The sequence below is a fragment of the Coenobita brevimanus genome, chromosome 78, assembly GCF_032717465.1.
Source record: "Coenobita brevimanus isolate Jiangsu-jjx chromosome 78, ASM3271746v2, whole genome shotgun sequence".
NCBI classification, from domain to species: Eukaryota; Metazoa; Arthropoda; class Malacostraca; order Decapoda; family Coenobitidae; genus Coenobita; species Coenobita brevimanus.
In genome coordinates, this window is record NC_137031.1 from 44,358,207 (window position 1) to 44,371,632 (window position 13,426).

Here is a 13,426-nt window from a genome sequence, read left to right on the forward strand (position 1 = left end):
CCGTAGTAGGATCCACATCACTTCGTTAACTGGTTGAATGGTTACCACTGAGCAATGAATGGTTCCTGGTTTACAGGAAGCCATTAGGCTTGTCACTCAGTGAGCGTCATCTAAGGAAGAAGCAGACAGCCCTTCAAGTGCCTTCTTGCTAGAAATGACATAAGTACATGGAAAGGCTGGAAGAGAAGAAAGAGAGGGTTGCATATTAATTGCCTTATTATTAAAACGCAATGCAGAATGGAGGTACGTAAGCAGCTAATTCTGACGGACACTAATGGAACACCTGTAACTGTTGGATGTAATCAGCTCACATCCCTCGGTACAGACGGTATGCAACAACGACACAGAAAGGTCACACGTGTTCCATCATCACCACATGATTTTGGAATTATCGTCAAATGCTAGAGGTTACCCACACCATTGTGCCCTCAGTGTTAATAACGCGGTCCTTACTCAGCTGTTCATTCACAGCTCCCTCCATATCTACGTTGTTTCCATTCACCTTTCCGATTCCTCTGTTTTATTTCGCTCTCCTTTTAAACTCTTTCTGTCCTTAAAATTATATCTATCTTGTCACCTTGGCCTGTAATTATTTTTCTTTTCTTCCTCTTTTGTTTTTCTAATTTCCCCCTCTTTCATTAATGATAGTATTTATTATTCTCATATTTCTTGTTTGCCCTTCACTCATTTTTAATTTCATCTCTCTCTCTCTCTCTCTCTCTCTCTCTCTCTCTCTCTCTCTCTCTCTCTCTCTCTCTCTCTCTCCCTGGACGACGAGGAACCAATTTCCCTGGTTATTACTAATGCCTTCTCTGTGATGAAGCCGTCCCCCTCTCTCGCTCCTGAGACTCCTTCCTTCTCTTCCTTCTTTCCTCCTTCCCTGACCTTCCCTCTTCCTCATTCCCTCCTCCCTTCCCTGACCTATCTTCCACCCTTCCTCTTCTCCTTGATTTCCTTCTTCCTCATTTCCTTCCTTCTTACACTGACTTTCCCTCTTCATCCCTTCCTAATTTTTCTCTCTGATCTTCCTTTCTTTTCCTTACTTTCCTTTCTTTCCGAATTATTCCTTCTTTCTATCCTCTCCTCCTTGGCTTTTCTTCTTCCTAACCTTCCTTCTTCATCTTTTCCCTCCTTGACCTTTCTTCCCCATTTCCTTCTTTCCCCCTTTGAACTTTCTTCTTCTCTCTTTCCCCTTCAACTTCTAACCTGCTTTCCTCATCCCTTCTTCTTTGGCTCCCTGACCTTCCCTCCTTATCCAGTCCTTCCTTCTCTTCATTAATATTCTTCTCATCAGTAATACACTCACTTTTATGGGCCACACCAAAGATGAATAGAATTGTCAGTCGGTACCTACCATCTGCTGGAACTTCAGGGTTATTTTGTTACTGAACCTTGATGTGTTGTGGTTTGGACGGGTGATTTTGTGTGACTTTGTATGAAAAAATATGTTGTGGTGTGGTTTGGCTACGCTGAACTCGAAAGTCTATGGGAGTAAAGCACCTGTGTCCGAAAATCATTAATGAGAGACAGACGGATAGAGCAGCTCCTAGAGATGCTCCCACATCTAAGACTGACCCCATTAAACTGAAATGATTAAGCGTAGGTCTATTATTCAGCTTTTCTTCTGTTGTCCTCTTCCAAGTACATCCCCCCAGTCTCTCTCTCTCTCTCTCTCTCTCTCTCTCTCTCCGACACACACGCACACACACGCTACCACCCTCCTATGCCTCCTAATAATTGTGTACCAGGGCCTACGAGCTAAGCCTCCTACTAAAATATTCATGTGATAATTTTGTCCTCGCTGCAAGTTTGTGCAACCAATCAGATTATTTATTTCTCCTGCATAATTGCTAAATCTTGTATTCATGTGTGTGTGTGTGTGTGTGTGTGTGTGTGTGTGTGTGTGTGTGTGTGTGTGTGTGTGTGTGTGTGTGTGTGTGTGTGTGTGTGTGTGTGTGTGAATGCATTATGAAGCCAAAAGGTAGTTGCTCTGAAGCTTGAATAATGTCTGAGAAGCGAGAGAGAGGGTGTACGAAGAGTAGGATGCATGAGTGAGTTGTTTAAACCTTTCAGTCAGCGGTTTAATCCCTTCAGTCAATGGTTTAATCCCTTCAGTCAGTGGTTTAATCCCTTCAGTCAGTAGTTTAATCCCTACAGTCAGTGGTTTAATCCCTTCAGTCAGTGATTTTATCCCTTCTGTCAGTAGTTTAATCCCTTCAATCAGTGGTTTAATCCCTCCAGTCAGTGGTTTAATCCCTTCAGTTAGTGGTTTAATCCCTTCAGTCAGTGGTTTAATCCCTTCAGTCAGTGGTTTAATCTCTTCAGTCAGTGGTTTAATCCGGTCGATCCAGTGATGTATTATGTCCTATATTTTTGCTTTTACTAGACATATATATTCAGTTTTGGACTAACTTTTCCAAATTAAGGATATATCTTCCATTAAAACCCCTTCTATATTAACCTACTCGCCTAATATAACCCGCATAAGTATTTCATCGTAGTGAAGGGGTCAGTGTGTCGTTCAAGGTCGATATTCCTGTCTACGAGTGAGAAGTTTTATTGAGAAGTATTATAATTTTGTCGAGAGGTATTATTATTTTCGTTTTACCTTCTGGAGATATGTGTTTTGCAGCTTTCTTTATTTTTCTTTGCTTTTTTTTTATTATATTGCCGGTTAAGTATTTTTTTTTTTTTTAGTACTGCTAGTTCAAAGTGCTTTATGTATAAATCAAAACGTTTTTTGTACAAATATTATATTGTACTTTATTTGCGATCACCATATTATTTTCATCATTGCGAATATTATTATTACTATGATGATGACGACGATGATGATAATGATGATGATGCATTAAACCCTGTGCACATTAAACATCAGTCTGTCTATCTGTCAATCTGTGTCCCTCTTTCTGTCAGTCTCTGCATCTGTTTATCTATCTGCAGATGTCCCATTTTGTGTGGTTACATTAATATCTAGGTAAATCTCCCTGGCGGCTCTTATCGTCCTTCATTAAGCAGAACTAATGTAATTGCAATGTTGAAGCCCCGCACCAGTTACCCTCTAAGTCATAAACTATTTAAGGCAATTATTTCACCGTCCAATATTCCTGTGTTGAGTTGTGTGGGTGTTTCAGGGGTGTAAAGAGGGGTGGGGATGGGGATGGAGGTGGGGTGAAGAGTTCGACCGAATGTGTAAATGTAAACAGGTGTATCACTCTGTTTAAAACAATTATGAGACATATAATATGCTTTAGAAAGTTGCATTCGGAAGCTGGCATAATGTCTGTGCTAAGGTGGAATATAGAGCAAGAGCAGATGCGACCACGAGAGGGTTAATTAGTTACATGTAATTGTTGTTGTGGCTCTAGACTTATTAGACTTATATGAAATGTGAACCAGTCGATTTCAGGCTGAAGTTGCTCTTCTCTGTAGCCCATCGTTCTCTTTTCTGAGAAAGGAGAGGGAGTTGAGGGATGTAGGTATACAGGGGCAGTGCAACCGCCTGGTTATATTGGTCACTTGACATGAAAACGAATCTTTCCAGCAGAAGTGAGTTGCTTAACAGAGCAAAAGGTGCGCATGTTGAAAACAGGCCAGGTCCTAAAATATTTTAAACCTCTTCGTCCTATGATTCGAACGGCGCAGTGAGAGTATATCTAATATGTTGACCGTACAAGGAAGTGTTACGAATCTCAATAATGAATCATTTGTTGACGGTAAGGAACAAAATCGTGTGTAATGATATCCGCTTCTTAGTGATGCAATCGTACTGAATCCTCTTAGCTTTCTTAAGAATATTATGTAAAAGTTCCATAACTATTCAATAATAAAGGTGCAGCGGTCTTAGCCTCAGCAGCTGTACGTGGCAGTGTAATATTAACTCCTTTAATTAGATCAAATATTTTGTACACATTCTTGCTGCCACTGGACGATTTTATTTAACTTAAACTTTCTGAACTGGGGAGGGGGGGAGGTTAGCTACAAACTTCATTAACTCTCTTAGTATGAGAATATAAGTGCCCAGGGTAGCAGAAACAAGCATGAATAATACATGATCACAGTGGAAGGGTTAATTAAATAAACGCGAAAAAAATATATACCATTACATTGATTCCAGTGCTTTCGTTTCTGCTGTGCAATTCAGTGTGGTATTATATTTTTCAGTCTGATGCCATTTGTTATTCTCTACTCTTCCTACTTCCAAGTGACTTTAACTCCGGAAGGTTTTTGTGAGAGAAGGTCTGTTTTGATGCCTTTAGCCTCGGGACTTATCTTGGAAAGATCATATTACATCTCTTGTAAAATCTGCTTCCAAGAGATTGGGTGTGCTAAGCCGACTCCGCTCTTTCTTTACCCCTGCACAATTGTTGACTCTATACAGGGGTTTTATCCGCCCCTGTGTGGAGTACAACTCTCATGTGTGGGGAGGCTCCTCACATACAGCTCTTCTCAATAGGGTGGAGTCAAAGGCTTTTCGTCTCATTAACTCTCCTCCTCTTACTGACTCCCTTCAACCTCTGTCTCTTCGCCGCACTGTTGCATCTTTATCTCTTTTCTATCGCTACTTTAATGGTCACTGCTCCTCTGAACTGTCTGCTTGCATTCCTCCACCTCTACGACGGGCGCGTAGCACCCGTCTGGCAGCAAACTCTCATCCCTTTTCTGTCCAACTCTCTAATGCAAGAGTTAACCGTTACTCCCAGTCTTTCATTCATTCAACAGGTCAGCTCTGGAACTGTCTCCCTCTGTCTGTATTTCCTGCTGCCTATGATCTCCAGTCTTTCAAACGCAGTGTATCCAGGCATCTCAAAATGATCGGATCTTGAATTTGGCTCTCTATTGTATTTTGTTTTTCTATTGGAGGGAACTGTTACTGCGGGCTCATGGCCTTTGGTTCCTTCTTCCTCGCATAAAAAAAAAAAAAAAAAAAAAAAAAAAAAAATTCGGGGAGAGAGAGAGAATGTTTACCTTAACGAGAATGACAATGGCGGACTCCAATCACAATCCCTTTTCCCCATATGGGTTTAAAATGTAATAAAAATTCCAATATTGTTTTTTTTTCTCTATATATCTGATAGAATATGAAATTTTGTTTTCATCCCTCCCTTTGGTGAAGCTGGGACTGTTTTTGCCATGTGATATTTTGATATTTTTCCAATGGGGGCGAGTGTCATTGTTTTTCATATCCGTATATAATATTGGTATGCTACATATAACTCTCTCTCTCTCTCTCTCTCTCTCTCTCTCTCTCTCTCTCACACACACACACACACACACACACACACACACACACACACACACACACAGTGATACATGGGTGGGGGATTCAGAAATAGAAAGAGGAATATATGAAAAAAAAAAAAGCTAGAAAACTAACAAAGTACCCTGAAATGACTTCATATATATTTACTCATCTGTCTTTCGTTCTTCTCCCTGTCAGTCATCCCTTCCTAGCTCATCCTTCATTCATCCCTCTGTCAAACCTCTGTCAATCTTCCCTCTTTTCCCCGTCATTCTTTTACTCTCCCTTTTGCTAACCCTCTCTCATTCCTCCCTCTCTTCCGCCATCCTTCTCTCTCTCTCTCTCTCTCTCTCTCTCTCTCTCTGATTCTTCCGGCGTCGCTCTTTTCCCTGGATGGTCGTCATTCACTGGGACTTCATATCAGTCCTCAACACCTCACTGTTCGCTGGCAAAGAAAGTTATAGTGGGAAAACTTGCTTATCACTTTTGCTTTTACCACCTCATGCGCTAGGACGAGGAGGGTGCCTGGAGATGAAAGACGTTTAGAGAAAGAGAGAGAGAGAGAGAGAGAGTGATCATGTCTATTTATCCCATTCACTGTGTTACTTGCCATTTATCCTCAACTTATATGATACTCGTAATACACAGAGGGAGACTCATAATAATGCGGTACAAATAAATCATAATCGAGTTTCCCTGGGAGGAGTCTGTGTAAACGGGTTGGCGTTACTGTTGTACGCTTGGGTAATGAAGAATGGATATCAGTCACTGCCAGACACACCAACCCCCACCTCCCCCATCCTCTCCCCTTCAGTTGCCCTCTTCCCCCACCTTCTTCCCTCTCTCCCATTCTTCCTCTCTTCTTCTGTTGCCCTCTTCCCTCCCTCCCTCCCATTCTGCCCCTCCCCCCCCCCTCCTATCTGCCTCAACATGCCATTTTCTCCTCCCTGCACTTCCCATTAATCATTTTCTTACTCCACTCTTCCTCTTTCTCTCATAGTCCCTCACCTTCCACTTTGTTGCTTTCAGGTCCTTTTATGACTAGTTTTTCCCCTTCTTTTAATTCAGGCTTATTAATTGTGTCTGAAGATTCTTTGGCACTTCATTCTTTGTTATGCACTTTTCTTCTCTCGTCTTTCAGCTTATATTCAGTTTATTATTGCGTTATTCATTCTTCGGTGCTCCTTGCAACCTCTCCTCCATTTATTACTCAGTGCAGTTATATATTTTATGTGCCGACCTTTTGTACTGACCTAATAGTTCATTCAAGGAGGCCCTGCTGCTCTGCATACCACATATCAGCCCATGTCACTACTTTGGCACTAATACCAACCGTCCGCACTGAATACATGTTGGGTGTTCCTGTCAGAACTTTTGTGACGTCATAAGAGGGAATATTTTAAAGATATGTCGGCGGGTCTTTTAACGAAATTCAAACAATCAGACACTTCTCTAATGTAGTTTGCGATTAAACTTGTGTCCTCACGGACAAAAGATCAATGATATAACCACTTAGCCGCAATCTTCCCATAATGGTCCCTCCTTTTTATTATATAGTTATTTATGGAGTCTTTTTGTTCAATACGTTCTAGTGCTCCATTATGTACTCTATTTTTTCTTTTTTCTTGGCTTTCGTATTAAATCACTTATGCGCTTATTTCTTTTCCAATGTAATACATTTCTTCCCGGTTCTAAGGCAGAGAGATAGCGATATTAACGAACATCACTCTCTGAAGTAATAATGTACTTTACACTGGTACCGACAGACATAATTTTGAAGAACTGAGTAATAAGACATCCCTCTCTCGCACTGGGATTTTATTTACTAGGATTTTGCACCACTGGAAGAAGGTAAACCAGCTTAACACATTAATAGTACAGTAACTTATGCTTGTATGATTAAACAGCAAGTCGCAGCGTGGTATACAGACCCACAATGTTTTTATGATATATTCTGAGGCACGTGGCGAAAATGGAACGTGTCTAGCTTTTCCATATTGTTGCTGGCTGCACTCTGTATTATGGGATGCAGGCTGAACATACCTAAAAACCACAGACGTTCTATTAATGACCGCTAGAAATTTGGGGTTTGCATTCCACTTTGCGATATAAGATATAAGCATACGAGCCATAGCCTTAGCTGAATAAAATCGCCTGTCATTGGCTGAATAGAATACTAATAGTCATGACAGTGAATGGGAAAACAGCACCCTTGTTAACACCTAGCTGAAAAAAAAAAAAAAATGACGATAGCTGGAAAAATATACCAGAGTTGCTCCGATCATAAGAAGGTTGATAGGTCCAACATAGAAACTCTCAGGCTCCTATGTCTCGATCTAAGCTGAAGAAAACCACTTGGTGTTAACTGGAATACAATAATTGTGTTGTCCCGACCATGTGAACCAGCATTGACACGCTTAGTCTCATATACGCACTCCAAGCTGAATAAAATCGTCTGGAAGCAGCTAGAATATAACGCGACAGGAGATGTCATCTATGAAAGGATAAAAAAAAAAAAAAAAAAATTCCCAGTCCCAACATTTAAGGTGGTGAGCAATCTCATTCATTCCTGAGTGGCATTATGTGGACAATAAGCTCCAGTCTTCCCTCGGATGTAAACCTTTGCATACTGAATCCAGTTCGAGAGCCTTAGCCCACTAGATCACCAGACGTCGTTTTATTGCATAGTTACTATCCAGCTTCGTTAACGGTTTCCTGGTTTACTGAAGACCATTTGGCATGTCATTCAGTGAAGTCATAGGAAGGCAACACTACAAAGAGTGAGTGGATAGTGAGCGCCCATATTTGTATGACACGTGTGGACACACACACACACACACACACACACACATATATATATATATATATATATATATATATATATATATATATATATAGTATAATGTTAGAGTTGGGCAAACGGTTCTACAGCCACCGTCAATGTACAGGACCGTATGGGGTATGGAGGATCCCTACCACCTCATCTGTACCAGTTTATATTTGCATGTGACCCACTCATATTCCCTTCCGGATGTCTTCCTTTATGTAATCTATCTTGGTATTCAAGGGTTATAATCAGCAGACAAACATCACTGAGGTGCAATATTCAAGATATGTGGCTAAGGAAGAGGGGTTAGAGTCGACAAAAACTACCACCCAAGAAACATCTCCACGAAGGATTAACGATTCGACCTGTGGCAACCCACACCAGGTTTTTGAGAGTGCTGGTGTAATGCTGGTTTATGACGAGACTAATGCTCCTAAGGGTAGCTAATGCTATTCTGAAAAAAGTGAGTTTTTCCTCTTTTTTCTTTTTTCTGTCTTCTTTCTTTAGAGATTTTGAGTCCGATGTAACAAAATCTTAATCTTGAGGACGATCCATTAATGGCACTTCAACCCTAAAAGTTGATAATTTCCCTTTTTAGTTTATTCTTGTTGTTTTTAGACCATCCACTCACTCGTTGGGACTCTATCCTAAAACAGATGATTTCCTACTCTCCAGAAACCCATTCACTACGCTGGGTGAAAAAACTATAATGAGTAACCGGACGTTTGTTGGTCAAGCGGGTTGAGGCGCTCCGAATGGATGTATTCATTAAGGTTCTAGTCCTGGAGTTACTTCCAGTTTATTGCTCACACGATACCGCTCGGAGAAGAGTGACTGGTTCCTTTCCCTTCAATATCTGTACTTATTTGGGAATTTTTTCGCTGAGATAAAAATAGATAGATAGACAGATGGAGAGATAAATAGAAGGATCAATTAAAAAATGTAAAGAAACCCATACAATGCACCATTGTTTACAGACACAAGAGTAAAAGACAAAAATTTTGAGTGACATGACTAAATAAAAAAAAAAAGAAAAAAAAAAAGAGAGAGAAGGAAGGTACACCAGAAAAGTACATAAGTTCTCATACATCCCACAGTGGCGGTGCAGAACATAACCTTCCAAGTATCTCAGACACACAAGTTTTTCATCCCAGCTTACCCGGACCCAAAACTCTAGCCGCCCCAATCAGTGTCTATTCATAACTTTTCCGGCGAATATAATAAAAGTAACTCAGCATTGGGGATTCTCTCTCTCTCTCTCTCTCTCTCTCTCTCTCTCTCTCTCTCTCTCACTTAGGCACTGTACCGTATGTATCTTTATGCGCGTGTGCATTTACCAGTCAACATTATTTCTCTGTCTCCCGTCTCCCTTCCCTCATTTTATTTATTTATCCATCCATCCATCCATTCATACATACATCTATCCATCCTTCTATCTATCTATCTATCTACCTATCTGTCTATGCATCCATCTATCTATTTGTCTGTCTGTTCCAATGCTTAATTTCATCTGTCTCTCTGTCAGTCTAACTATATGTATGCGTGTACCCCTCCCCCTCCCTCTCTCTCTCTCTCTCTCTCTCTCTCGTCCAGATCTCACATACACCCAAGATTTACGAGTCAGCCAGCATCCCCAACCAAGCTTATCTAACACACTTCTCGCAACAAAAATCCCTTCAAGAGATATAGGCTTCCCCGTCCATTCAGGGGCTGACTCGGTTATCCTTTTTCTGGCACTGGGAGAAGGCGGGGTGTAGGGAGTGTCTTTCGTCGGCGTCTGCTTCAGTGTCTGTGTTCCTAGACTCCATGATGTCCCTGTTAAAGTCTGTATGCCTTTTCTTGGCGATTTTCTGGCTAGTGATGTTTATCTCCCGTAGAGCCGTGGAAGACTAAGACAGTACTTCGGCTCTACATTCATTTTGTAGTGCTTCATCTGTTAGCTCATCCGCCTTAAGATTGCGGAACTATCGTCCTACTGAAGCTTATTTCACGTAGTTTAAGGACAGAATAAGACATACTACTGCTCTACATCCCTTCCATAACACGTCTTCATCTACTTCTTTCACCTTGAGTTTACTGGAAATTTTCGTTCTGGTACTGCTTTTTTCACCTAGCTGAATGACAGAATAAGACAATACTATGGTTCTCATCTAGTTCGTCCACTTTAAGATGGCAAAGGTTTTCGTCCTATTACAGCTAATTTCACCTATCTCAGTGGTATCATATGACAATGTTTGGACTCTGTATACTGAATATATATTTATTTTCCATGGCACTTCTTGAACTATTTGGTTACCTTAACTTGGGGGAGATTTTTGTTCCTTTGCATCATCATCATCATCATCATCAACATCATAATCATAAGTCTTTCCCAGTCCTCCATTATTGTTATCATTATCCTTTTAACCCTACTTTCTTTTAATGAGTGGAGTGAGAGGGGTCCACTAACAGAAACACAAGAACACAAAATTAGAAGCATGAGTTATGGCCTGTGAAATGGTCCATGCATCCGACCATTCATCATAAGATTATTTCCAAACACTTCAACCCACCTTACAGATTTAACCCCTTCCTTACCATTGTATATTTTATTCTATTCATTGTATCTCTTGTAGGTTTTAGGCGGCGTAGAAGGGATAGGGTTAGAGGTTAAACTCACTCTGCCCTCTCTGGCCTATTGACTACGAAGGAGATTAAAAACTTATACAGAAGAAACGAAAGATTAGGGATAATGGTGAGTTATGAATAATGAATAATAAGGCACAGTAGTATTTTCCCTTTAACTGTTTGTAGCCCATTCACCGTATCTCAGTAGCAGAATAAGACACTACTTTGGCTTTACAGTCTTTCCATGGCACCTGTTCGTGACTAGCACCATATTCTAGTATTAATCCCTTGTTACAGGTCAGGGTTAAAGATGAAGATGGCTGTTTTATGCCTAGTGTAAGGGTACATAGTATAGTCGAGGCTGAAGACGATGAATTAGGATGAATACTAAGTCAAATAATGAATGAGCGATCAGTGATATTTGTTAAATGTCAGTCGACCCCTGAAGGTTACGAATTTTCACTTGAGTGTTATTTCCCCTAGTTCCTCTGCTATAAGTTGTAGGAGATTTTGTCCTTTCTCCATCAGTTTATTTCCACTGGCTCGGTGGCATAGTAATACTATGGTAATTCAGTCTTGTCAAAACACGTCATCATGACCAGCATCATATTTCAGTGCAATTTTCTTGTCACACATTAGTTTCAGCATGTAGAGATAACAACATGAGGTAAATGTGGACAGAACAAAGTTTTTGATAGATCGTGCGTACTTCCTCTCCTTTATCCATGTGAGTGAACTTTATACTCGATCTAGAACACTAAGATGTAAGATCTACCTCTTCCCTACGACAGGTCTCCTTTAACCTGAAGAATATGGTTTAGTTGCGGGAAAACATGCAAGAAAATGCACTGAAAATAATAATAAAAAAAAAAAAAAATAAATAATAATAAAAATTATAATAATAATAATAATAATAATAAAAATATACCAAAACGACACCATGGCACTAGAAGAAGAAAATAAAATCGATAAATGAGAAAATAAATAAAGCATAATTATAAAAGCGAAATCACCATGGAAAATTATAGGATCATAGAACTTTATAAATAACAAGTGGTCTATTACTGAGCGAATTGATAGCTACCCTAACATTTACAATAAGCTCTAGTATGTAAAACCCTGTGCTGTTTTCATTTACCGCTCAGCTGCAACAATCACTATCAAGCCAAAACAATCTGATTGGACACTTTACAGGCTTTTGGATTTTTTAGCAGGGTGCATTTACCCCACTTGCCCTCATGAAACATTTGGCACACCCATTTGGAATTCCTAATGTGTGTGTGTGTGTGTGTGTGTGTGTGTGTGTGTGTGTGTGTGTGTGTGTGTGTGTGTGTGTGTGTGTGTGTGTGTGTGTGTGTGTGTGTGTGTGTGTGCTGTATATGCCATTTAGATGCGTTGAAGCTTTATGATTCTATTCTTACTACAGACATTCAAACTTAGAGCCACTCCAGGAAAGCCCACCGGTGAACAAATGTGTGCAAATATTTATGTGCTACTCTAGTCACAACAAAGACTTGAAATAAATTAATATAAAGGGAAAAAGTTAGTGCGATTATAACCGGCTTGAGCAGCAGGTGGAGCGACAGTATTAACCAGCAAAATATCACGAGCGCTTGGCGCGGAGGTGTATTTTTCTAAACTAAAGGAAATCGTCTGGCTCAGCAGTGATTACAAATAAAAATGCCAATTCTCAAAGTGTAAATTGTGACACTTTTAACCATATTGCTCTAGTAGTTATATCCGAACCGAACCGAACTACTGGATGCTAAATAGAAAGAAAAAATGATTAGCAGCCACAGAGTTTCTACCACACTAGCTTTTTCGCTCATGTGGGCCCATTTGGAACATGTATTACATTCTTCGAAGGGAAGTTTTTTCTTTGTTTTTCTTATTGGTTTTGACTGTGGTGTCGTTCCCGTTCTCACCAACGTTCATTATCAATATCCCATGCTTTTATTTTGGGGCCAATTGATCTGAAAATTACAGTTCATGTGAGTGGTATTTCGTGAAATCATTTTTTTTTTTTTTTCAATTAAGGCCCGAAATGGTAAAACGATGGTTGGGTAAACACCAAAAGACGGATACAAAGCCATTAGAACGACCATCCCCATACAGGCAGGTGTTCTATGTGTCTGTGAGCTCAGTTTAGGTGCGGAGTGAATTCGGTTCAAACAGTCGTGTTTGTTCTGTGAATCGTTCGTTTCATATGAGCTACAAATACAAGCAAACATACGTTTTTAAATATGAGACTCAGACTTTAAGATGTGCCATGCATATGGTTGGAACTGTTGCATGCACAGTTTGGATTAACATCAAAAGATCTTAGTTCGGCAGACCGAAATCTTTGTACTGTGATGCTAATCAGAACAGTTCTTGTTCTTTTCAGTCTTAAGACTTACTGATTTTTCTTAAGCTGAGTAAGGTCATGTGTAGGCAGCAAAAATGATAAAACACGTCACCGCACACGAGGAGTTGACATGATGAGAGCTATTATAAAATGAGGGGCTTTTTTTGACCTGGATTAATTTGTGTGAAAGTAACATGAACGAGCCAAGAGGTAGCCAGCGCAGCGGAACAGTTCTTGTTCTTTTCAGTCTTAAGACTTACTGATTTTTCTTAAGCTGAGTAAGGTCATGTGTAGGCAGCAAAAATGATAAAACACGTCACCGCACACGAGGAGTTGACATGATGAGAGCTATTATAAAATGAGGGGCTTTTTTTGACCTGGATTAATTTGTGTGAAAGTAACA